We start from the raw sequence: 24896 nt of genomic DNA on the forward strand, positions 1-24896 counted from the left end.
GGCCTTTCCTCTGGGGTCCAGGTGCCTCTGGCCTCAGGCTGAATCACTTGTTGGAGGAAATCCTGTCCTCCCCCACCTGCCTCCCCCTCCTTCTCCCCTCCCACCCTCCTCTCCACTCCTCCCCTGCCCCATTCCCCACAGCTGAGTTGAGTCCCACCCTCCCCACCCTAATGCAGTGGGATATCCTGAGGGTCTATGGCCTTTGGCAGCTGTGAGGAGAAATTTCCTGCCCCCACCCACTGGGAGCCCTTCTTCCTCAGGCCAGCCCAGGTCTGAGCTTTGTCTGCCCCTCCCCCACACTGTTTTCTTACCTTGAACATCCTGACTTGCCCCAGCCTCCCCTCAGCTCAGGTTTCCTTAGGGGGCACATGGATGGCGTCCCCACATTACACCAAGTTTTGGCAAGTCCAGCCCAACTCTGACAGACTTTCTGTCACACTTCCCTACAGCCACTTAATCCACACGTTACCATGTAATGGAATACCTTCCATTTAGGAAGGTGGAGGAGGTCTCCCCTAGGCGAGATTACACATGATGACAGTTCCTAAAGGTAGGGGCTGGAATTCAGGCTAAAAGGGTAAGGCCACAAGACTGGGATGGAGGGGCTGGGGGGTGACAATCAGAAGTTACACAGCCAGGGTCTGCCAGCCTAGGTTGTGGGCTGCCCCAGCAGCAGTGGAAAGGAGGAAAGCGAGAGGCTCTGCTCCCACAAGGATTCCCACCTTCTCTCTGTTCAGCAGAAGGAAACCTGCCCCTGAATCAAGCTGGGGGGCCAGGCAAACAAGGCGAGAGGGAGCTCGTCTCCTTTGCCCTCTTTGGCTTCTCTTTGCACTCTTTTGTCATTTGGGGGCTACTCAACATCTGTATCCCCTTCCTAATAGCATCCTATTTCCTTTGGAGGACTGTTTTAAAACGTATCCTGGATTTTGTCTTTATTCAGATGTGATGAGGCCAGCTGATCAAGAGATGACTGCCAGTGCAAAGATAATTTATTACTCATAGTTCCCAAGAGGAGGGGGCATGCCTGCCCCACAGGGCCTCTTGGGGAAGCAGCAGGGTCAGCCAGGAGGTGGGGGCATGGGCACAAGCCTTATCGTGGTTTCTGTGAAACAGTCAAGGCAAGGGAGGGCAAGCAGATTTAGAATTTGCAAATTTGAATAATTTCAGCAGGCTCTGGGCTATAGGGAGGTCTGTAGTTGTCTGGTATCTGGTCCTGGGATGATTAGGTCAGAGGGATATTGTCTCCATCTCCTGGAGTGTAAGAGCCAAGAGAAGATGGTTTGGAGTAGGGGCTCTGGATTGGTTGGTTTATATAAGAAAGACATGCTTCCCGTTTTGCGATCTCTAAGAACGGGTTAACCCTAAGATAAGCAGTCTTTCCCAGTCAATAAGGCCCCAGCTACCAGAGTATCAAGAATGTAGAAAGTAAAAAATTATAATACAGGGACTTAGTCCAGTGATATCAGATAGTATATTGGTGGGATGGTAAATGCAGGCATTCTTCCTCCATTGACAAAACCAGAGAGATAAGAGTGAAGCCAGAATGGTGGGCGCAGTTTCTGTGTCTCATAGTCACTCTTAAGGAACTGAGAACTTAACCTTTCACAATGTCAAAAAGACCATCTTATGCCCCAGCTCCTGCAACACAAATGCGCAGCACACCATAGAGTTATCTTGCCCACTAGAGGCTAGGGGAACCCTGGGCACTAACAGCCAGGTCATGGTGTCCTCTGGTATTATGATTCAAAACCCCAAAGATAAAGCACTGGTGCCACCCACGAGGGCTGGCAGAAAAGTCTAGGACCAAGTGAAGGCTTCTTACCCTGACCTAACACTGTGGGAAGCTGGCAAGATTGTTGGTGGCATATGGCAAGATCTCACTGACGAAGAGAAATAAGGATATTTAAACAACTATAAAGCAGAAAATATAGAGTAGAGTGAATTTATGAAGGCCTGTCATAATTCCCCTAAATCCGTCCTTACACAAGTGAAAAAAATCACACAGGAGCTGCTTTAGAGGAAGAAACAATCTCACATAGAGAAAAAAGAATCTTACAAGAGCATTCAGCCTGCTAAAGATCCAGAGGATTATGACGATGGCTTTTTAATTAATTAGACTTTTTTAGAGCAGTTTTAGGTTCACAGTGAAATTGAACATGAAGCACAGAGAGTTCCTGTATACCCCTTACCCCCACCTCACTTCCACAGTCTCCCCCTCACTATCAGCGTCCCCTACTTTTTTACAATTGGTGAGCCTGCACTGACACATTATCATGGCCCAAAGATCATAGCTTACAGTAGGGTACACTCTTTTGGTGTGAACCCCATTCCATGGGTTTTGACAATTGTATAATGTCATGTATCTACAATTATTGTATCATATAGAATGGTTTTTCAACTCAAAAAATTCCCTGTGCTCTGCCCATTTATCTCTCCCTCCTCTCTAACCCCAGGCAACCACTGATCTTTTTACTGTCTCCAAAGATTTGCTTTTTCCATAATGTTATATAATTGGAATCACCTAGTATGTAGACTTTTCAGATTGGCTTCTTTCAGTTAGTAATATGTATTTAAGTTTCCTCCATGTCTTTTCACAGCTTGGTAGCTCATTTCTTTTTGGTGCTAATGATATTCCATTAACTGAAGGTACCACAGTTTACTTACCCATTCACCTCATGAAGAACATCTTGGTTGCTTCCAAGTTTTGACAATTATGAATAAAGCTGCTACAGACATCTGTGTGCAGGTTTTTACATGGACATACATTTTCAATTCCTTTGGAGAAACACCAAGGACCATAATCGCTGGACCATATGGTAAGAGTATGTTTAGTTTTAAAAGAAGCTGACAAACTGTCTCCAAAGTGGCTGTACTATTTGGCATTCCCATCAGCGATAAATGAGAGGTCCTGTTGCTCCACATCCTTGCCGACATTTGGTGCTGTCAGTGTTTTGGGTTTGGCCACTCTAATAGGTGTGCATTAGTATCTTGTTTGAATTTGCAATTTTCTAATGACATACAATATTAAGCATATTTTCATATTGCTTATTTTCCATCTGCATATCTTCTTTGGTGACCTTCTTTTCAGATCTTTTGTGTTTTAATCAGAATTGTTCATCTTACTGTTGAGTTTGAAGAGTTGTGCATTTTAGATAGCAGCCTTTTATCAGATATGTCTTTTGCAAATATTTTCTCCCAGTCTGTGTCTTGTCTTCTCATTCTTTGGTAATGTCTTTTGCAGAGCAGAAGTTTTTAATTTTAACAAAGCCCAGCTTATCAATTATTTACTTCATGGGTCATAACTTTGGTGTTGTATCTAAAAATTCATTGTCAAGTTCACCTAGATTTTCTCCTATCTTATCTTTTGTTGATGGCTTTTCAATGAAGCATACAGAATTATCTCTTTCCAGAGAAACCACCACCTCATCAGTACGATGCTTAGTGAGAGTGTGGTGCCGGACTTACAGTCAGTTATCACAACAGCTAGAAGACAGGTCCTCAAACTACAGGTCTGGGTCTTAATAGTTCATTAGCAAAAACTAGAAGCTGAACTTTTTCAAATAGAGGAGCAACACCAGGACAAGAAAAGGAAATTCCTGGAAAGGACAGATTCATTCAACCGTGAACTCCAAAGGTCATATCATTTGAAGGTAAAAGTGGATCTGGAGAAAATCACAGCTGAAATGGCACAGGCAGAGGAATAGGCCTAAAAAGGCAGAGAAGGGGAGAAAAAGGCAGCAGAGCAAGCTGACCTCGGTCCCAGCAGTATCGTTCCTGCAGAAGAGCAAGGAGCTAATAAAACCATTTTAGCAGATGTCACTAAAGTGTGTTGAGAAATGGCCCCTTCTACCCCCTAGTTCCTATATGTGTTCAGTGGACTAGTGGCGATCCCAGGCCAGGCCCACTCCTCAGCTAGGAGGGTTTTGGTAGGCAGTTAGCCAATGATCATTCAACACATCACACATAGGCCTTGATGTCTGGAGCACACATATCATCCCCTCTTATGCACAGTAATAACTGCTGGTGAAGCACCAAATGTTTAGAAAGTAGTTTAAGGTTTTGGAAAGAGAGAGGATGATGGGGAGAATGTCTGGGCTGCAAACTCTGACGAGCCAATTACCACGTAAGGAATTCAGAGCTGCTACACACTCCCAGGAAAACCCACTGAAGAGTTTGTCTCTGTAGCCACCTTAGAGAAGGTTCATTCATTCAGTCAATGGCTCCATGTCAGTTCTGTGTTACGGGTTGGGGCACAACTGGAATAAGAGATTCAAGGTCTAATCTAGTCCAAAACAAATGATGTCTTGGTTCTGAAGTCAGACCAAAATAACAGTGGCTTGAACAAGGGAGAAAGGTACCTCTTAGTCACGTAAAGGTTCAGAGTTAGAGAAACCAGGGTTGGTGCAGAAATTCTGCTCCATGAAGTCTGCAGGGACTGTATCTACTAGGGTTCAATAAGAGAAGAAGAACCACTATATCATGGGATCAATAATTTATTATAGAAATTAGACTTTATTCAATCATTGGAGGTGCTAGAGAAGTAAAGATCACAAAAGGGAGTTGGAGGATCGTGGGAAAGTCACTACTTAGCCATTGAGAAGAACAGATTGTGTGTATGCTGGGGGACAAGCCAGAGCTCCCAGGGAAATAAGGAAGCAACGTATGTCAGTTTCCTGGATGGGGACAGAGAAGGGTCTGCTGTAGAAGTCTGTGAAAAGATGTTGTCTCTTCACAGATAGTACTTCTGCAAGTTCTTGCCCAGTGTCTAGGGGTGGGCCTCAGGTCTCTGCTGTTTATCAGGGCTGGCAATGAGGAAGAAGAGCTGGGCACTCAGGAATTTGAGTAAGGACAAGTAGGAACACTCTGGCACATTTGTGTCTATCTCTTCCTGCTTCTAGCCATGACAACTTCAGAAGCATAAATCCTTCAGAGCTATTTTACTTCCAGCTTCCAAATCTTGAGCAAATTTCTCCTTAGCTCAATTCTAGCCAAGAATCATACAGGGAAGGGTGTTTTAAAATGTACTTCCAGTTTAACCAAGGTGACAGTACAAAACCACCACAGGGACCTAGGTTCCTTGTAGCTTACTGCTCGGCGTTCTCACCTCCTGTTAACCACTCCATGTTGAATCTCCAGAGGAAAGGTAAGTCCACCTCGGAGAGTGGCATTTCAGGAGTAGCAGAACCCACATTGAAACCCAGTGGGCTCCTCCAAAGTCATGTCCTCTCCAGCCTAAGCAAATGGGGTGGGGGGTCATTGGAGGTGGTGGCAAAATAAAGAATTCAGATAGTAGCAGTTCCCTCCCTAGGTACACTCCACCAGTCAAGGGAATGATGCCCCAGGGGAACATGAGCTCATAAAGAAAAACAAGAAGACATTGAGTAGTGCAATCTCTATAAAAGAAAATCAAAAAAAAAAGAACATCCTATATGAAATGAAGCAGAATTAGTGGACCAGCAAGAACAAAATGTTAAAATAATCATAATAAAAGCCCTCTAAGAGATTATGGATAATAATATAAATTTGAAATAGGGAATGAGAATGTATAAAGGAGCTATCAATACAAAAAATATAACAGCTGAAATGAAGAATTCAATATGTAATTTGAATGGCAGAATAGATTCAGACTGAGAATTAATTCATAAATGGGATGACAAGGTTGATGAACTTTCCCAAAAGGTATCAGGAAGGAATAAAGAGATGAAAAAATACAAGGGTAAAGTTAATAGATATGGAAGATAGACATGCCTTTAAAATGAAAGTTTCAGAAGAAGAGGAAAAAAAGCTGGAAGGAAGGACATTTTTCTTAAAATAATGAGTTAAAGAATTCCAAGAATTTCCTAGAATTAGAGAAAAGTGTAAGATTTCAGGCTGAGTACCAACAAGATAGATTTAAAAAAAAAAACCTGAACATTACAGTAAAATTTAATAAAGTATGAGACAAAAATTCTAAAAGCTTCTAGAGAATCATAACAAACAAGCAAACAAACATGAAAAACAACACACATACAAACTACCCACTGGGAACAAGTATCACACCGACATTGGTTTTTCTCAGCAGCAATACAGAATGCAAGAGAAAGAGCTTTAGGACTAAACTTTTCATGTAAAAGTGAAATAAAGATATTCTCAAACTCTCAAAGTCTTAGAAGATTTACTTACCCAAAGGCCCTCTTTGAAAACACTTTTGGAGGAAGTACACTAGCAAAGAAAATCCCAGAGAACACTATAAGATATGAGAATGAAGGTTGACTAAAGAATTTAGTGAGGTATGTATTTGTCTAAATAAGTAAGCCTAAAAATGAAAAGACAAAAAGCTATATCCATCACTGAGCACTAAAATTCTAGATCATACAACATGACAGGGGTATGTGTCTGGAAGGGTGTGGAGTGAAGTCCATTGCGAGGTGAGCACACACTTTTGTGGAGGGAAATATATAGTTATTGATAAGCTAAAAATTGATAAAGGAAAACAAAGACAAGTAAGGGTTATCATAAGCTAGGGGTAACACCAGAAGAATGAAAACAGAATGTATAACTTTCAAATCAACAAAAGAAAATTCAATCTATCCAATGAAAGTTATGGAAGGAGAAAAAAGAGAAGAAATTCAATATGGTAAATAGGAGATATAAAATAAGATGTCTGACATAGGTCTGAATATAACAGCAAATAAAATAAATAAATGGGCTATCCTGACAAATCAAAAGACAAAGAACCTCAGATTAAAAGTAAGTAATACATTGAAATAAAATGTTATCAATTTAAAAGGGGATGCAGAAAGGCTGAAAATAAAGAGAAAAAAGATAAACTAAAACATCAACCAAAATAAAGTCACTGTATCAGTTTTCATAACAGACCAAAAAGATTTTAAGGTGAAAAACATCATAAAGGACAAAGAAGGACAGTATATATTCGTAAAAGACTAAATTAAAAAGGTCTAATGGCTATGACTACAAATGCACCTAGTGATATAGATGAAAATATATAAATAGCAACTGACAAAACCTGGGTTTGGGGTGGGACTAGATAAATCAACCATGGCAGTTAGAGATTTTTAATAGCTCTTTCCTAGAACTGATAGTTGAGGTAGACAAAAATTAAACAAAGACATAGAAATTTAAACAATACGTTAATAAGCTCAAATTAACAGGTATATATAGAGAAATTTACTCCTCAAAATTGGGACTATTTATGAAACATTAGCAAAATTTGACCAAGTAGTAGATCATAAAGGAAGCTTCAATTAATTTCAAAGAATCAACATAAAAAAAAGTTCTCAGACCACAGTATAATAAAATTAGAAATTTACAACAAAATGGTAACTTTAAAAATCCTCTATGTCTGTAAACTAAGGTAATACTTTCAAATTACTTTTGGTTTAAAAAGGAAATGATAAGGAAAACTTAAAAGTATTTGAAAATAATCAATGAATGCACTGCATGTCATAATTTGTGGGACAAAATTAAAATAGTACTTAGAGGAATATTTATAGCTTCAAATATGTTTATCAGAAAATAATAAAGAGTTAGAAAGAAATGAGCTAAGCATTTAACTCAGGAAGATAAAAAAGCAGCAGAATGGGGGGAAGGTATAGGTCCATAGTAAAGTGCGTGCCTAGCCTGCACAAGGTCCTGGGTTCAATCTCCAGCACCTCCAATAATAAATAAATAAATAAACCTAATTACAAACCACGCTAAAAAAAAAAAAAAAAAAAAGCAGCAGAACACACACAAACATACAAATGTGAAGAACAAAAATCAAAGACAAGGAAAAAATCAGTCACATTGAAAATTACAACAAAAAAAGAACAGATTAACAAAACTAAAGCCCTGTTCTTTGAATCAATTGACAAGATAGGGATATCTCTGAAAGATTGATCAAGGAAAAAGGAAGAAGATGCAAATAAACAAAATAAAGAATAAAATAAGGGGAAATAATTACAGACACAACAAAGATTATAAAAATAGTCAAAGCAATTAATACTATGTGCTGTAAATAGACATGTAAATAATCTAGTGGAACAAAATAATGAGCCCTGAAAAAGACTCATTTGTCTGCAAATACATGCGATATAACAGAAGTGGCTCTGCATGTTCTGAATTAGTTGGCTCTCCAAATAGGAAAACATCAGATTCTTATTTCATATCATATATACAACAAAACTTAGACGTATTAAAGACTTAAATGTGAGAAGCAGAACTAAATTTTTTTACGAAAAAATAAGGATTTTTTTTTTTAGAATCTTGGGGATAGGGCAAGATTTCTTAAACAAGGAATGAAAGCTCAGATCATTAATGGAAATACTGATGTATTTGCCTATATTCAAATTTTTAAATTGCATATGAAAATGACACAGGCAATGTTGAAACACAAGGCATAGACTGGGAGAATAGACTTACTCGCACATAACTGACAGAGGGTCGGGACACAGACTACTATAAAAGGAATTCCAACAAGTCAATAACACACAGCCCAATAGAAAGGACAAACTCAACAGCCAACGTGCATGTGAAAGAATGTCCAACCTTACTAGAAGCCAGGGAAATGTAAATTTTTAAACATGAGACCAATTCAGAAGAATTAGATTGGAAGATTGTTTAACATCTGACCAGAGCAAGTGTTGTCAAGGAAGTAGGGAACGAGGGACTCACATGTTGATGGGAGTATAAGTTCATGTATGAGTTTAAGTGGAAGATGTGCATGCCCACAGCCCTGTGTTTCACTTCCAGGTGTACATCCGGAGAAACTCTCACCTCTGTTCACAAGAAGACATGGACTAGAATATTCACCACTGATTGATTGCAACAAGTTTATAACAACCTAAATGGCCATCAGCAGCAGACTGGAGGTACAGCCACATGGCGGAGTTCTATACAGCAGTTAAAATGAGCTGGAGCTACACCCGTTTACATGGATAATCTCCAGAATGTAATATGGGAAGCCAGAGAGAAGTTACAGAATCATAAGTGCCTTATATCCTATTTATATTGAGTTTAACTTTTTGAAGACAAAATCATGAGATAGTTAAGGAAACAAAAATGGGGTGAAAGTGTAAAAGTGTACATGGGAATGATAAACACTAAATGAATGACAGTGGTTTCCTCTGGTAAAGGAGGGAGTGGGGTGGGACAGAGGAGAGGTACCTGGCAGCCTCAGTTGTATCTATAATTTTTTCAAAACTTCTGTAGCCGATATTTTCTAGTATTAAAATTTGCCAAAGTTAGTGGATACACAGATGTTCTTACATTGTTCTCTTTTCTTGTTTGTGTGTTGGGAAATTTCATAAGTAAACAACAAAATTACAAGTAAACAAAAATTAGAAGTGGCTTTATGCCAATAAAATTTTAAATCCAGAAGAAATGGATGTTTATTGAAGTATATAAAATGCCAAACTTTGAACAAAAAGAAATAGAAAATAAGCCAACAATCAGTAAAATGATTGAAATGATAATCAAAATTAACTCCTTTAAACATTTTTTCTCAGCTCAGGTTGCATCGCAGCTAGGTTCTACCAAGCCCGCAGTACTAAGCATGTCTTTTTATTCTGATGCTTTGATATCTGGGGCCTTGCTAACCCTGGAAGAGACTGACCTCTGGGGGGCCAGTCACGTCCTAGAGCTAGTAAAGGACTCACCTGGGAGCACACCTTTCATATGCAAACTAACTAATCCAGAGCTCTCCCACCCCACGCCCTCCGTTCTGGGCTCTTTCACTCCAGGCCTCTATTCCCTTGCCCTAATCACCCAGCACCCGGTACTAGGCTGCTAGACACAGCCCCTACACCCAAAAGCCCGCTGAAATGATTTAAACTAGCCAATTCTAAACCTGCTTACCTTGCCTTGCCTTATCTCCTCCTGGTCTTACGCTTCAGAGCAACCCAAATTCAGGTCCATGAGGGACCATGTATGAGTGCTGTTTGCAGCAGCAGAGAGCTGGAGGCACCCTAAGCACCCATCATTAGGAGAATGAATAAGTAAACCACGACAGATAGATGCATTCTGTGGAGTAAATAGGTAGCAGTTGAAAGCAATGGGTTCGAGGTATGTAGAATAACAGGGATTAGTCTTAAAAGTGGTGAAAAAAAGTATGGAATAAAAAGAGATCTGAAATGCACACACATTCAAAACACAATATAGTTTTCAAAGACACATCTATACCCAAGGACATGGGCCAAATATAATACAGTAAGTGTCTCTGGGGGAAAGCAGAAATACGGGCACTGACGGAGATGAAGGGAAGAAAAATAAGTGCATGTATATATATATAAAGAGAAGGCCTTGTATGGCTCTGGTTCATCGGGACCCATTACAGTCAACTGATGATTTAGCCCCTTTAGAAGATGACAGTGAAACAAAAGGTGGACCAGTCTGAAGGTTCTGAAACTATGTTCCTCAGAACCCCTCAGAGACAAGGAGGCTGGGAGAGGGAGATGACAAGGCAGGCAACGAATGCTCAAAGCCCCCTGTCTCTACTTCATGAGAGAAGCACAAAGAGATTATGTTTGACAATGAGGAAAAAAAAAAGAACGATAAAGGAAAATCCATACAACTTATTTGTATAGTTTAACAATTAGTTATAAAACCAATACCCCATCATGCAGAGCAAGAAGTAAAATAGAGCCCAGGGGATGGAGGCCCCAGTTGCTCTGGACCCCAGGAGGCTGCCCTCTCTGTGCCAGGCACTGAACGGGGCACAGGTGGTTGCGATCTTATTCCTGGAGAGGACGGTCCCCAGTAACTGACCCACAAAGTCCATCAGTGGCTGTGCTTCCTCCACCTGGAAATCCTTCCGCTGTCCCTTTTCTGACCTTATCAGGCCCTGTGCCTGTCAGCCCTCCACCTCAGCCAGACTCCTCCCAGGAGAGAGTTAAATAGAGTGCTGACTTCCTGCCAGCCCCCACCTGAACCCAGGTTTATCTCTGGCTCAAAGCCATCTGTCAGGAAATGGCCCCTCTCCCTTTGGGAGGTACCTGTCTGTCTGCCTGTCTCAGCGCTGGTTTATAGATCTTCATGGGGGAGAAAAGGAATAAGGTTGCCTGTGAATATTCCTTTTTCCAGGGACACCTATAAGTAGCATCCCACAAGTAAGACGTTAGATCTTTTAATCTCTGTTTCACGGATGATGACCATGGAGTGGATGTGACTTGCACAAGGTCACCTGCAGAGTGAGGACCAGACAACAGATCCGTCTCACTCCAGAGCATGTAGCCATCAAATCCTCTCCAGAAGTCATCAGGACAGAGACTGTGGGGTTCTCAACAAAGAGTACATTCCTAACTCAGGAAGGAGATTTGTGGGAGAATACCTTCTCTTCATCCCTGGAGAGGGACTGGGGGCCTGGCTGGCAGTGGACAGGTGCAGAGAAATGAAGCTCTGCTGGCCTAGATGGCCCCGAGACATCGTTGGCCAGTACCTCGTCCCCATGGGAGCTGCTCTTGGAAACAGGCCCTGTGGATGCCTGGTGTGGGTGAGAAGAACCAGGAAGGGTGTAAAGAACATAACTGGTGGCTATTTTGGGAAACTGGAGTTATTTTGAGGTGGTAAGAATTCAGAGGAACAAATCCTGAGTTTTAAGAGAAAACACCAGAACAAGGCTGTCAGGAGTCACTTAGGCTCCGACACACACTAGCCTTGGCAGGGGCTGCGGATGTCTGGGCGCACTTTGCAATAGCTTTGTAATGGCCCTTAAAGGGCAGGGCTCTACTTTGCAGCTCCAGAGACAGGAAAACACAGTAACAGGGGACGAGCTCCCCCTTGTGGCCTTTTGGGGTGATGGCAGCTCTGAACTCAGGCCCAGGGGTCTGGGGAAATTCACATGCCATCCAGAACTGATGAAGCATTTACAGTGCATTGGGCCTTGCACGAGCCACTTACCCCTACCGTCTCCCCTTCACAACAGCTGGTGGAAAACTGCTTCTTTTCACCTGGGCTCGTCCTCCACCTTCTGCCCTCAGTTGTGAGATGAAGCCTCACTTCCTCCCAGGGAAGCCTCACTTCCTCCCAGGGGAGCCTGCTGACCCTGCCCCTGGATCCTGTACCTCTGCTGGTGCTTCTGGAGAGCCTGGCTGTCTCTCTGCCTCTTGTTGCACTTCCCCATGATTCGTTTATCTGATTGTTTAGCTGATTTGTTGGATCAATGACTGTAACTTCCAGCTTACTTCCCATTACATCCCTGCCAGAGAGAAGGGGCTGAATTCATTTTTGTCAGATGAAAAACTGATGAATGAGAGACTATCCCTGGCCTGTAGCTTGTACACAGGGTCCACACCACAGCAGTGGCGTTATGCACTGCTTCAAACTGCCGCTCACTTTAGGGAGAATGTCTCTGAAGACCATTAACCTCGAAATCACTTCTCCTTGCAGAACCCCAAATGACTACATATATTCATCTGTATTTACGCCATTCTCTCATTAGTAAGACACAGGAAGAAAGGAAACAAGAGAAGAATTTTAGGACATAACCATCTAGTGTTGGGACCGAGTCCCTGAGAGTTGGTCTTGGGCATGGTCACTGAAGTAGGGGGAGAGGGTCTGTCAGAGAATGTCACCCAGAGATGAAACCCAAGAGGCCATTTAAGCTGGCTCTTCAAACTGGGGTCCAAGTTTGGTGGGGTCAGGGATCACACTGTTGATCTCTCACTGTATTTCCTTTTGTGAGGTTTTAATAAGTGACTTTGGCCTCTCCCAGCCAGAGGTTTCTCCTCGTTGATCATCTGCATGTAGTGGTGGAAATGGCAGCAGTGCCCCGAAACCCTGGGCTCCCCAAACGTGCCATACTCTTTGGCACACTCCAAAGCACTGGGAAGACTTCTAACAGTCCGTTTTCACAGATGAAGAAATTGAGACTCAGTAGTATAACTTGCTCACCATCACACAGCTGGTATGTGGCAGAATGGGGACAGCCATCCAAATCTGTGGTTCCAAATGTGTGCTCTTGACATTTTTTTTGAGTAAATAATATACTCACACAACACAAAATTCAAACAGTTCAAAGCAGTGACAAGCCAGCCTTCCTCCCACCTTCCCTCTCTGTCACTCTGTTGCTCTCCCTGGAGAACCAGAGCTATAAATTTCCTGGGTGTCCTTCCTGAGCTTTTCTATTCATATTCAGACCCACCTGTTCTCCCTCCCCACACGCACAAGTGCAGGGCAACCTAGCACACGTCCTATTCTGCATCTTGTTCTTTACACCTAACAATATACCTTAGAGTTTGTTCCACATCACTGTAATTAGAGCTCTCTCATTCTTTTCATGGCTGCACGTATTACACTGATGAATATACCTTAATTTATTGTCTGAGTTCTCTATTGATGGTCTTTTGTTTCCAATCTTTTGAGATTCCAAATAATGTTCCAATGAATGTTTGTTATATATGTCTTTTCATACATGTGCATGTATACCTGCACATCTTAAGCATTATACTTTGTTTGCTCGTTTGTATGTTGAGCCATTCATTCATCCAAGCCCTAAGGACACGAGATGAACTGTACCCAGTGTCCTCCCTGGAGGAGTGCTGCTCCTTGGCAGAGATGCTGAATGGGGCACAGAAGGAGTGCTGGCCACTCTCTCTCTTTGGAAGCCTGAGGCTGACGACTGGTCTGAGGATCGACCTTCTCCAGGCTCCTGAATGAATGCTGGGATTCAGGTAGACTACACTCTTCTTCATACTGCACTGCGCCCTTCCCAAGTCTTTCTGTGTGTGGTGGTTTTCCACCCTATTCCTCAATCTTTGAGAAGCATTCTCGGAGGCCAGTTAGAGACTCTTTGAAACAGTTGCAGCATGGGTGAGCACCCCCTTGCGGATCCCTGTGGCCACAGTGTGGGGAGACCCAGGATTGCTCTCCTCTCACCACCTTCTGGTACTGTGGAGCGCAGTCTCAAGACTCTTCCTTTGCCTTGGGTGCTAAAGGCAGAGGGAGAGTCCTCCCCAATCCTGCCCCCCATTAGAGAGTAGAGGCCAAATTTTAGGGGTATCCTGTGCCCAGGGCTTTAGGGTATAAAATCAAGAGAAGAGATATGGAATCAGAGAAATGGGAACATGGAAACCAAAAAACAAGAGAGGATCAAAGATGGAAAAATAGGTGCACCAAAATGGGCTAAGATCGCCACTAGAGAAAATTATAAAGACTATACTTTCTTCATTCTTTGGTTTAACAGACCTCTGTGAGTTCCCAGACTCACAGAGTTCCCCACCCACTGACCTCTGCAACCAAGACAGTGATGCTGAAACCAGCATCCAGCCAAGCAGGGCCTAAGCCCAGCCAACTTGGGCAGGGCCAGCCCCACATTGGGAAGACACCCCAAGTTGGACCGATGGCCTGGTGTGGCATTTGCACCTGTGGAGAAGAAAGGGAAAGCCAGGAAATTCCCAACTACAAGGGTGTGTGTGTGTGTGTGTGTGTGTGTGTGTGTGTGTGTGTGTTTGGCTCTCTCCAATTTGGGAGGAACCCCCTTTGCATGTGTCTTGGAGGGAGGCAGGATCTCATCTGCCATTAGAGAAGCTAAAGGGCCAGAGCTTTCCCTCTCTACCTGCTCTCGGCTAGCCTGTGGGCAGATGCCCAAGTTGAACCAGTTAATGCTCCTTTCAGGATGACTCAAAGGTGTAGGGACAGCTGAAAAATTATTCAAAGTGAGGGCAGTGGGGCTGGGAGCACGGCACCAGCCACATTAAGTGAGCAGTGGCAGGGATACCAGTGGGGACTCCCAACCAGACCACTCTTGTTGTTTGAACTTGGCTGCATTTGCTTCCTTCCTGGTTCCTGCACACTGATTCTTTTGGCATTTATGTGGATTCTATGAGCTACCCAAAATCTTTCCAAAAACTCTCTTTATGCTTTTATCTTTAGGGTATCCAAAGTTAATTTATGTGCTTGCTGTCAAGAACCCTAACTGGTACATAAATTGGTACAAGAAAAAAGATGGCTGGCAAAAGATTAGCAGGGGAATAGAGGGCATGGGGGTTGGTTATTTACCTTAGCTAGCGCTATTGGTATTCAGGAATGGGAATTATTAGCCTATGCTCTGTAATGCAAACCAGCTAATTAAATTATTGCCTGTGGTCACCTAAAATGAAATTTCCACAGAGGACAGGCTTAGGAGACCATTTGGGATGAGGAACCAGCTTCTAAAACCACAGCACAGCTTATGGAAATTGGATAACAAGCTTGAACCCTAAATTATCAGCTCAAAGTAATGACTTAAACCCATGGACTTTCTATCATTGCTTAAAAATGTATCTTATCTTTTGTAGTAACATAAATGAAAACCAATCTTGGAATTTGATCTAATGGTTCTTGAATTATAATGTTAGACAAATAGCAGTCTTATAAAATTAAGACATTGATGAGGAAAAGTGGGACCCCAGGAACCGGAACAGGCTATATAAGAGACACTCAGAGGGAACCCCAACTGCCACTGAGCCTCCTTACCAGCTGAAGCAGCTCCTCCCCATTGTCTGGCAATGCCCCTCCCCTGACTGACGATGCCCTGACTTCTCCTGGAGTTACCTTGCAAGAGGACACCATTTATCCTCATGGCCCACCCTTTCTGCTCAACATTTTATTCAGATATGACAAATTTTGGCATGCCAATTTGGGGCTGCGGGTGATTTTGTTTGAAGGAGCAGGTAGGTCACAGAAACCAGGCTCCCAGCTACTCAAGCTAGAACACCAACTTCAGAATCTTTTATAAGTGTCATACATCGTTAAATTCAGCCTGATCTAAAGTTACAATATCAGAAACAGTATCACCTCAAAGGAATCTGAAGACTCATAAAGATAGACACATTGGAGAAGATTCATTGGGTGCAGCTTGACCATCCCCCCAATTATGTCCCTGGAAAAAGCTCCATATGTTTTCTTCTCAAATAACTTAAAAAAAATACATTGGTGAAGGAAATACAGAAGCACCAAAAGCATTTTAGTAAGCTATGTTCTACAGGTCAGGGTGCCATTGTGAGGTGGTATGTGGCTCTTTGTTTCAAAGAAAACGAAGAACTCTGTGTACTTTAGACTAAGTAGTGACAGTTAATAGCAGAAGCAAATGAACATAAATAACACATTTGTCAACAGAGCTGACAGTTATCTCATGGACAAACGTCCCTGACTGTTATAATCATTTTGGCTTCTTCAAATTAATTGCCTGGAACCAAAATAGTCCACTAAGATGCCGCCCTGATAAGTATTTTTTTTTTTAATTGTAAAAACTGGTGAGGAGAGGCTTGGTTGAGTTACTGTGGCAAAGTCTACTAATTGTTTTCCAATATCTAGTTTCCCCTTATCTCTCACAGAAGCAGAACCTCTGATTTTTAGCAGAACACGTGGTTACCAAGAATAAAGACTACATTTCCCAGCCTCCCTTGCAGGCATGGCCATATGACTAAGCTCTAACCAACAGAATATGAGTGGAAGTAACATGTTGTGTGTCGGAGGTTTTTAAAAAGTAGGGGTTGTATCTTTCTACTTCCTCTTTCTCCAACCTGCTGCTCAGAATATAAAAGTGGTTATGAGGCATTTTGGAATGTGGACAAGGGCAATACTCTAGTCATGGTGAGAAAACAAGATAAAGAGGAATGTAGGTCCTTGAGTGGCTTTGTGGAATAGAGAAATCATCCAGCCTTGGACAGCCTACATTAGGACAGTCACGTGAGAAAGAAATGAACTTTTACCTTACTTAAGACACTGTTATTCCAGGTCTCTGTTACTTGCAGGTAAGTAAGTAACAATGACAGATTAGTAAGCCTCAATGATAGAGAATGAGGTGCCTCCTTCAATTTCTGGACCTGAGTCATTTCAGAAACCCAAAGACCCTTAAGTAAAAGGAAGACAGAATGTCCTTAGTGAGGAACTCTGTAATAGCAGAAAAGGAATATTCTTTAATAATTATAGCCATCATTTATTGAATTTCATCATGTGCCAAGCACTGTTCTAAATTCTTTATATGTATTGATTTATTTCTTTGGTATCATACATATACCAAAGAAGTTGATCAATACCTTGCAGCAGATACAAAAATTAACTCAAAATGGATTATAAATCTAAGTGTAAAACTTAAAACTATAGAACATCTAGAAGAACACATGGGAGAAAATCAAAGACCATGGATTAGGTATAGATTTCATAGCTATGACACCAAAAGCACTATCCACGAAAGAAAAAAACTGATAAATTAAACTTCATAAAAAACGGTAAAATTTCTGCTCTTCAATAAACACCACTTAGAAAATTAAAAGACAAGCCATAGACCAAGGGAAATATTTGCAAAACATGTACCTGATCAAGGATTTATACCCAGGATATATAAAGAGCCCTTAAAACTCAGTAAAAAAGAACGTAAGCAACCCAATGTTTTAAATGGGCAGATGATTTGAACAGACACTTTACCAAATAGGCATATGGAAAGATGCTTAATGCCATTCATCATTAGGGTAATGCAAATTAAAACCACAATAAGATACCACTACCTTAAAATGGTTAAAAATTTAAAAACTGAACATACTAAGCATTGACCAGGATAACTATAAACTCTTATATATTGCTGGTGGAATAACAAATGGTATAGCCATTTTGGAAAACAGTTTGATGGTTTCTTATAACACTATACACAGGTAATTACCAAACAACCTAGCAATCCCTCTCCTGTGTATTTAACGAGAGAAAAATAAAACATGTACACACAAAACCCTGAACACAAATGTTTATACTGGCTTTATTCATAATTGCCCCAAACTGGCAACAACCTTAATGTCCTTCAACTGTGAATGGTTACACAAACTGTAGTAATCCATATAATGGAATATTACTCAGCAATGAAAAGCAGTGAATTACTTCCACAAACAATAAATGCTGGAGAAGGTGTAGAGAAAAGGGAACCCTTCTATACAGTTGGTGGGAATGTAATTTGGTACAGCCACTATGGAAAACAGAATGGAAATTCCTTAAAAAACCTAAAAATAGAGTTAACATATGATCCAGCAACCCCACCCCTGGGCATATATCCAGAGAAAACTAATCTGAAAAGATGCATGCACCCCAGTGTTCATAGTAGCACTATTTACAATAGCCAAGACATGGAAGCAACCTAAATGTCCATCAACAGATGACTGGATAAAGAAGATGTGGCATATGAACACGATGGAATACTACTCAGCCATAAAAAAGAATTAAATAATGCCATTTGCAGCAACATGGATGAGCCTGGAGATTGTAATACTAAGTGAAGTGGATCAGATAGAGAAAGACAAATAACATGATATCACTTATATGTAAAATCTTAAAAATGAGACAAATGAACTTATTTATAAAACAGAAACAGACTCACAGACATAGAAGACAAACTTGTGGTTGCCAAAGGGGGTGGGGAGGGATAAGTTAGGAGTTTGGGATTTGCAGATACAAACGGCTATATATAAAACAGATAAACAGGGTCCTACTATATAGTGCAGGTAACTATATTTAGTGTCTTGCAATAACCTATAATGAAAAAGAATATATATGTATAACTGAATCACTATGCTGTACACCAGAAACTAACACAACATTATAAATCAACTGTACTTCAATTAAAAAAAAGTAATCAACCACGGACACACAACAACATGGATGAATCTTAACTGCATCACACCAAGTGAAAAAAACCAGACTCAAAAGTCTACATACAGTATGATTCCACTGACATGACATTCTAGAAGAGGCAGACTATAGGGAAAGAAGATAGAGCAGATGTTGCCAGGAGCTGGGGATGAGGGAGGGGTTGACTACAAAAGGGTATGAGAGAATTTGGGGGGAGGGGGTGATCAAAATGTTCTATACCTTGATTGTGCAAATTCCTCCTCACCCTTCAGTGCAGCTTAGAGATCATGTCCTCCAGCCAGTCTTCCCTGATTGCCCCTCCCAGGCCAGTCTGGGAGCACCTCTTGCCAGCTACACTAAGAGTGGTATTCACCACACACTACTGCTGAAATTTGTGAGTTTCCACAGTGATAATACAAGTGGATGCATTTGTCAGGACACATAGTTCACTGAAAAGGGCGAACTTTGCTGTATGCAAATTGTATCTCAAACATGACTACAGGGGGAAAGCACTCTATGAAATAAGCACTTTACCCCCATTCTACAGTTTAAGAAACTAAGACACAGAGAGAATTCAAACACACAGTCCAGCTCCAGACCTGTGCTCTTGACCACAGAACTGTATTGATTTTTCCTCTTGGCCTTCCTTCAAGGAATCCTCAACCACTCCTACTCCCAGGGTAACTAAGCCTTAGAGAAAGAGAAACACTCACCTTTTTGAGAGATTATTAGTCACTGTCTTTCAGCTAACATGAAGGTCCCCGTGGTCCATCAGAGTGGAGGCTCATGGAACTTATCTGCCTTACAGCAGGCCCAGTGTAAAACCATTCCATGGTTATCATTCTTTCTATGCTCAGAAACTAGCAAAACAAAACAAAACAAAACAAAACAACACACTGGTAATCCAGTAGTTGGAAAGGCAAAATGGAAGCCCCTGGAGCTCTCATTGTGTACCAAAATAGTAAATCAAAAGCTACATCCTGGAGGAACTGTAAAAATTTTACCATAAAAGACTATAAAAGTGAAGGGTGATGATTCCTATCACATCTCCATTTAATTATCAAGAGATAACAGACCATACTAACACAACATTGTAAATCAACTATACTTCAATTTTTATAAAAAGAGAGAGAGTAGAACATGGATAAGGCTCAGAGAAAGTCCAGAGTTTCCGTGGCACATCAGGGTTCTATGTGGAGCCTGTGGCCTGTGATGATAGAATAACCACAGTGGAGGCACATCTCATGGTCCAGAAAAGAACCAAGAGTGTTTTGTTTTGGTTTTTTTCCCCTAAAGAAAACAGCCACTCACAGAAATCACTAGGTGTATATGAGACAGCAAGATGAACTGTGCTGGCTGCTATCTGATCTACCTAGCCATGTGCTGGCTGTACCCTTTAGAGTCCAACCTCAAGTGTAAGTGGAATATATGGAATCAGGTCCAAGTAGGTCTTGAGAGCATAAGTAAGTGTTCTGTACAGGCCACTCTCCAGGGCCTGGACTGGGGGTGGTAGGCGAGATGCCTAAGGTATAACATTTATAGAGGCACTCACTCAGGTGCTGACCCAGTACTTACACGACCCTGAGAGTGTATTTTTCACAACAGGCAGCCAACTTGCCTCATCCTCACACACACCGCAATATGCCACCCCTCACTCCATATCTATGATCTCATGTGGATCATCTAACACCAGATGACTGAGGAAGAAAAGTTTCCAGTCTAGTTTATAGTGCAATACACCAACTCTGGCCAGAAACAGACCATTGCTGTACAGTCACATTCAGGGGTGGCTCTGAAAAACAACAGAGAGGAGAGACCTTCCCAAAGGGCAGAATGTTAAACAGTGTATTTTGTGGCTCACTCTGTCTGTAGACAGGAGATGGCCTGAGGTAAAGATTTGCAGTGAATGTGTGGGAAGTGGCTAATGGTTTAGACAGATGATCAAGGACTTAAAAGGAATGAGATTAAAGACCTGGGGCAAGGAAGTGGAAAGAAAAAGTATAAAGAAGAATTTTGGGGATGGAAATAGAGTGTGAAAATATTTGTGTTTTATGAAACTGAGCACCAAAAGCCTCCCACTATAGAACGGGTTCTCAATCATCAGACGGACAAGATCGCACTCTGGATCTGAGTCCCCTTCCCCAGAGAACTCAGGGCCTGCTCAACCTCCCCTGGAACAGATGGCGCCATGATTGAAATGAAAGCCATACATGAATTCCACATCTCACACCAAAGTTAACCCGGTTACCATCACGGCAAAGTGGACAATTTTCCAGCAGCAGCAATCACCCCCAAGTCCCCTAAACTATTCTATAACTGCAGGTGAACCAGGGAGGGACCTAGTAGGAATTTTGGATATACCTTCCCTGATCATCAAGCTTCTACCAATATTATTCAGCATGAACTTACTCTATGCTTTATAGTTGTCTTATTTCTCACACAACATTGCTTCTTAACAAGAATTCACATTTGCAGCTTGAAAACGAGGCCAATGTCCATGAGATTCATCAATCTTCTGTATTCCACCATCCAGAAGCAGCTGACTCTACAGATCAATGGAATGGTATAGTGGAAACTACGGCTTGTTCCCAAAACCCATCCTCCCTTTCTCCTGAGCATATGGTTGTCCACATAGGGACTACATTTCCCTGACTTTCCTGCAGCTAGTTCTTCTCAATGGAGTGTGAGTAGAATTGAAAGGTACAGCTTTCAAGTCATCTTAAAGAGCCTGCCTCGGAGTTGCGGCAGCTTTGCTGCCAGCTGGCCAGGACCAACAACTTTGGAAGGCACCTGCTGATGATGGCAGAGCTTCCTTATTAGCTTTGGTCTCGAGATATGTTCACAGAGCAGAGCTATCTGCCTTCCCTGGTTGTAAGAGAAAAAAAAACACTTATCTTGTTTGAGCCATTGTTTTTGGTCTCTTTGTTGGAACAACTTAGCTTTTTCTGGCGGTATACTACAGTACTTCAAGGATGAGGCATATGCTATGGGCTAGTGATTAATACAGAATTCTATTTCTCCCATAGCCCAATTATATGGGTCCAGAAAGAGGGAGTAACACTTCCTACAAGTACCCAATGACCATCTCACTTCTTGTGACCCTTGTTTCTGCTAGATTAGTGTTAGGGAGTCCTCAAGGGAAGAAAGATCCCCCCAGGAGAAACAATATTTTTACCGAATTGTAAGCAGAAATTGCCACCTGTTCACTTCTGATTGTTCATGCCAATGGATGAACAGGTTAAAGGTGATTATGGGATTGGCCAGAGTGATTAATTCTGAGTATGAAAGTCAAGCAGAATTTCTTTCTCTACACAACAGGCAAAAGGAAGTATTCATGGAACCAAGGGGCTCCCCTGAGGAGCCTCCTAGTGCTGTTATGTCCAGTGATACCAGTTAATGGAAACTAAAATTTTAAAAGTTAATCGAAGTAAAAGTTAAAGTTAACTGTAGCTCTTCATAGGCAGGGCCATCATGGGCTCAGATCCCTCATAAATAAAGGCTTACTTCTCTGCTGGGTAAAGAATGTGAACTAGCTCATGTGATGGCTGAAGGCAAAAGAAATGCCGAATGGAAAAAGGAGGAGGGAGGTCATAAATACAAAATAGAATCTCATATTGCAGAAAGAAAGAGGCTTTTATCTCCTGACCTGTCATGTTAGACATTTATACATTTGAACTTATTTGCATTTTCTTCCAGTTCTTCTTCCTTTGCTATTGTATTATGTGTGACGGTGATCAACTTTACAATTTGGTTTAGTTCATAGGTTGCAAAATACTGAGATAGAATCCCAACAGAATTAAAAGTGGAATAGAATGAAGATCTTGAACTTAGAGCTATGAGGGCTTAGACTGTCTCCCTTGGGGGCAAGTTGAATACATTCTGTACAAATGATAGTAACATGATGTGAGCATTTTGAGGGGGAAAGGACTGCAAATTTAGAAAGAAATGCATGTGTGGATGTTGGGCAGCCAAAGGATTGGACTATATTGGCATTTACCATTTTCCTCTTTTTTTAAACCTAGCTTCTGAACACTCTTCCTGATTGGGAAGACTTCCCCCAAACAAGGTAAATGGTGGGGGCAGTTTTAGCTTTTCATATAGAAACCTAAAGGACTGTTTTCTCCCCATCTCTGACAGCTGGCACCTACATGTTTCCTAGGTTTAGCCAATCAAATGATTCCATACAAGCTTTGAATCTGAAGGATTAAAGTTAGTAAGGATGGAAGGAGACTTGAAAGATTACACATAGTGATACTCATGTCATGAATTTCATGACAGAGGTACCCATAGCAGTGCACTAACCAGGCTTTCCTGTAGTGTGATCTGGTGGTGTTTCCTGAAACAATCTTCCTTAATTCTTCAGCCTTCCTGTTGATCCTGTAAACTAGTATTCCTGCAATAAGTTAAAATTTCTCTTGAGTTAGCTGAGCCGAGACTTACACACTGATGGACATGGAGAAAATCAGGGATTCAAGGAAGAAGATTATTGTCCGCAGTCTGGAGTTGAAAAGTATTCTCTGAACCTTACGTAGGTGAGAAGGGCTTCTGTCCTATATTGGCTGGAGAGGGATGCTGTTTCCTACGGGTCCCTTTTGTGGACTCTGGTCACTAAGAAGACTCATTTGTCAGGACAACTGGGGTGGCGATTGACAGTTGCCAGAGCTGTGGCCCAGAGATCCACAAGACTCAGCACTCCTCCCCTCCTCCCCTCCTCCCCCTATATTCAAGGACCATAAAGACAGCGATGCAGGGAAGACGCAGCCGTATGGGGAGGAGCAGTCAGGGCTGGGTTAACTCTTCTTTTTCCTGGGATTCCTGGCTGTTCCAAGGAATGTGAAGAGGAGGCAGCAGCGCTCACTACAATGAACCCCATAGCACAACTGCAGGGGTGCTTCCCAGCAACAAGGAGCTCAAGGTGCTTTCTCCTCAATGAAAAATAACAGCAACTGAACTCTTATATCAACTCTGCCTTTGCCCTGATCCTTCATGGATGCCGCAAGCTGGGCCAAGTCATGGGAGAACTTACTGGGGGCAGTAATGCTGGCTGATTCCATCGGGGCCCTTTGGGGCTGTCATCTCTCTGTAGTAGAGTAATGTCCTCCCTAGTCCTCCTGGAGCCCCACAGGGCCCAAGACGCAGGTAGGACTAGAGAGGAGGTTCAGGGTGGTGTTTATTTGTACCCCAGAGCCATGGGGCAGGTGCACCTTTCACCTTCCGGGTTGTCACCCTGCAACCCTCCTTCTGGCCCGTGCCTCTCCCACAGGTTTTCAAGCGCTTACCTTTCTGCGGCTGGAAGGATCCCGGGGGCTGAGATCCGCTACTCCGAGTCTGCCCCGTCAGCCCGGAAACCCACAGGAGCGAATCCGCAGTCAGGGCGGTGCCCGGGTTGGTCAGGGCACGGCCCGGCGCCTTTACGGCCCCTGCACGCTCTTGCGTTTCTCACAATTTCTCAGGCGGGGGTGGGGAGGTGGGGTGGAAAGTCCGGCAGGAAAAGAGAGGTCGCCGCCTCGCATTTTACTTCCCGAGCCCGGGTCTTGGGTCCCAGGAAGAGGTGAAGCCCACAGGAGAACCTGGTGGCAGATTTCGCTGAGTCCCCGAGCCGCGTCGGACATGTGTCCCTGAAGCGTAGGAATAAAAGGCAAGCCCTTCTCTGTCGCGGCCAAGGGCGCAGCCTCTCAGGCCACCCTCCACAGCCCAGGTCAGCGCTCAGCGGCTGGAGTCCGTGGGCCCTCGGCGCGCTCAGGTCCACGGCCGAGCGGAGTGACTCGCTGCTGAAGAACGAGCCAGATTTGCCGGACTCCCCAGCCCTATGGCTACAGGACCCCAGGCCAGCGGAGTCCGGGTCAGAGCTGGTTGGAGGCTCGACTTTGCGGACTGATCGGATTCAAGCCAGTGGACGAAGGCTGCGTTTTCTTCCCGGCCTCCGGCCCCTCAACACCTCAGAGGACCAGTTTTGGGGGACGGCTGTACAAGATGTTCCTCTTCTCCCGGAATCTGTTTATATTCCTCATCTGGGATCTCCGGAGGCCCGGCTTCAAAACGAGAGTCCGTTTCTCACCCTTTTTTCATTTCTTGCAAATTCCAACCTCCGAGTGTCCCCTGCTGTCTGGCCTGCATAATCCCTGTGGTTGAGGGACGGTGCTTCTAAGTCACTCACTAATCGTCCCTACAGAGCTCTCCGCTGAGTTTTTGGCCTGGACTGTTTATGTTTGAGGCCGTCCGCGCTCGGAAAGCGGAGCTTTCCCCACGCCCTGGGCTGTCTTCCGTGCAGCGCTGGCCTTTCCCGGCAAATCAGCGCGGCAGCTCACTGGAGTCCTGTAAACTGA

The 24896-nt window shown here is 42.8% G+C and overlaps 1 long non-coding RNA gene and 1 pseudogene across 4 annotated transcripts in view; one reads left to right on the forward strand and one right to left on the reverse strand.

Moving 5' to 3' along the window:
- Positions 1-24248, reverse strand: part of LOC141579102 (uncharacterized) — a 39956-nt gene extending 15708 nt beyond the window's left edge. For 2 of the 4 annotated variants that reach the window (XR_012510156.1, XR_012510158.1), the window contains exons 1-2: positions 23850-24248; positions 19284-19430 (exon numbers count right to left, since the gene is read on the reverse strand). This is a non-coding gene — a long non-coding RNA (uncharacterized LOC141579102). Of the gene's footprint in view, positions 1-19283; positions 19431-20979; positions 21116-22872; positions 22964-23849 lie in introns of all 4 variants that reach the window. The other 2 variants (XR_012510157.1, XR_012510159.1) reach the window with 2 other exon arrangements.
- On the forward strand, positions 192-14184 carry LOC141579100 (SWI/SNF-related matrix-associated actin-dependent regulator of chromatin subfamily E member 1 pseudogene; annotated as a pseudogene).
- Positions 24249-24896: the final 648 nt, after the last annotated feature.

The sequence above is a fragment of the Camelus bactrianus genome, chromosome 11 (genome assembly GCF_048773025.1).
Source record: "Camelus bactrianus isolate YW-2024 breed Bactrian camel chromosome 11, ASM4877302v1, whole genome shotgun sequence".
Taxonomy (NCBI): domain Eukaryota; kingdom Metazoa; phylum Chordata; class Mammalia; order Artiodactyla; family Camelidae; genus Camelus; species Camelus bactrianus.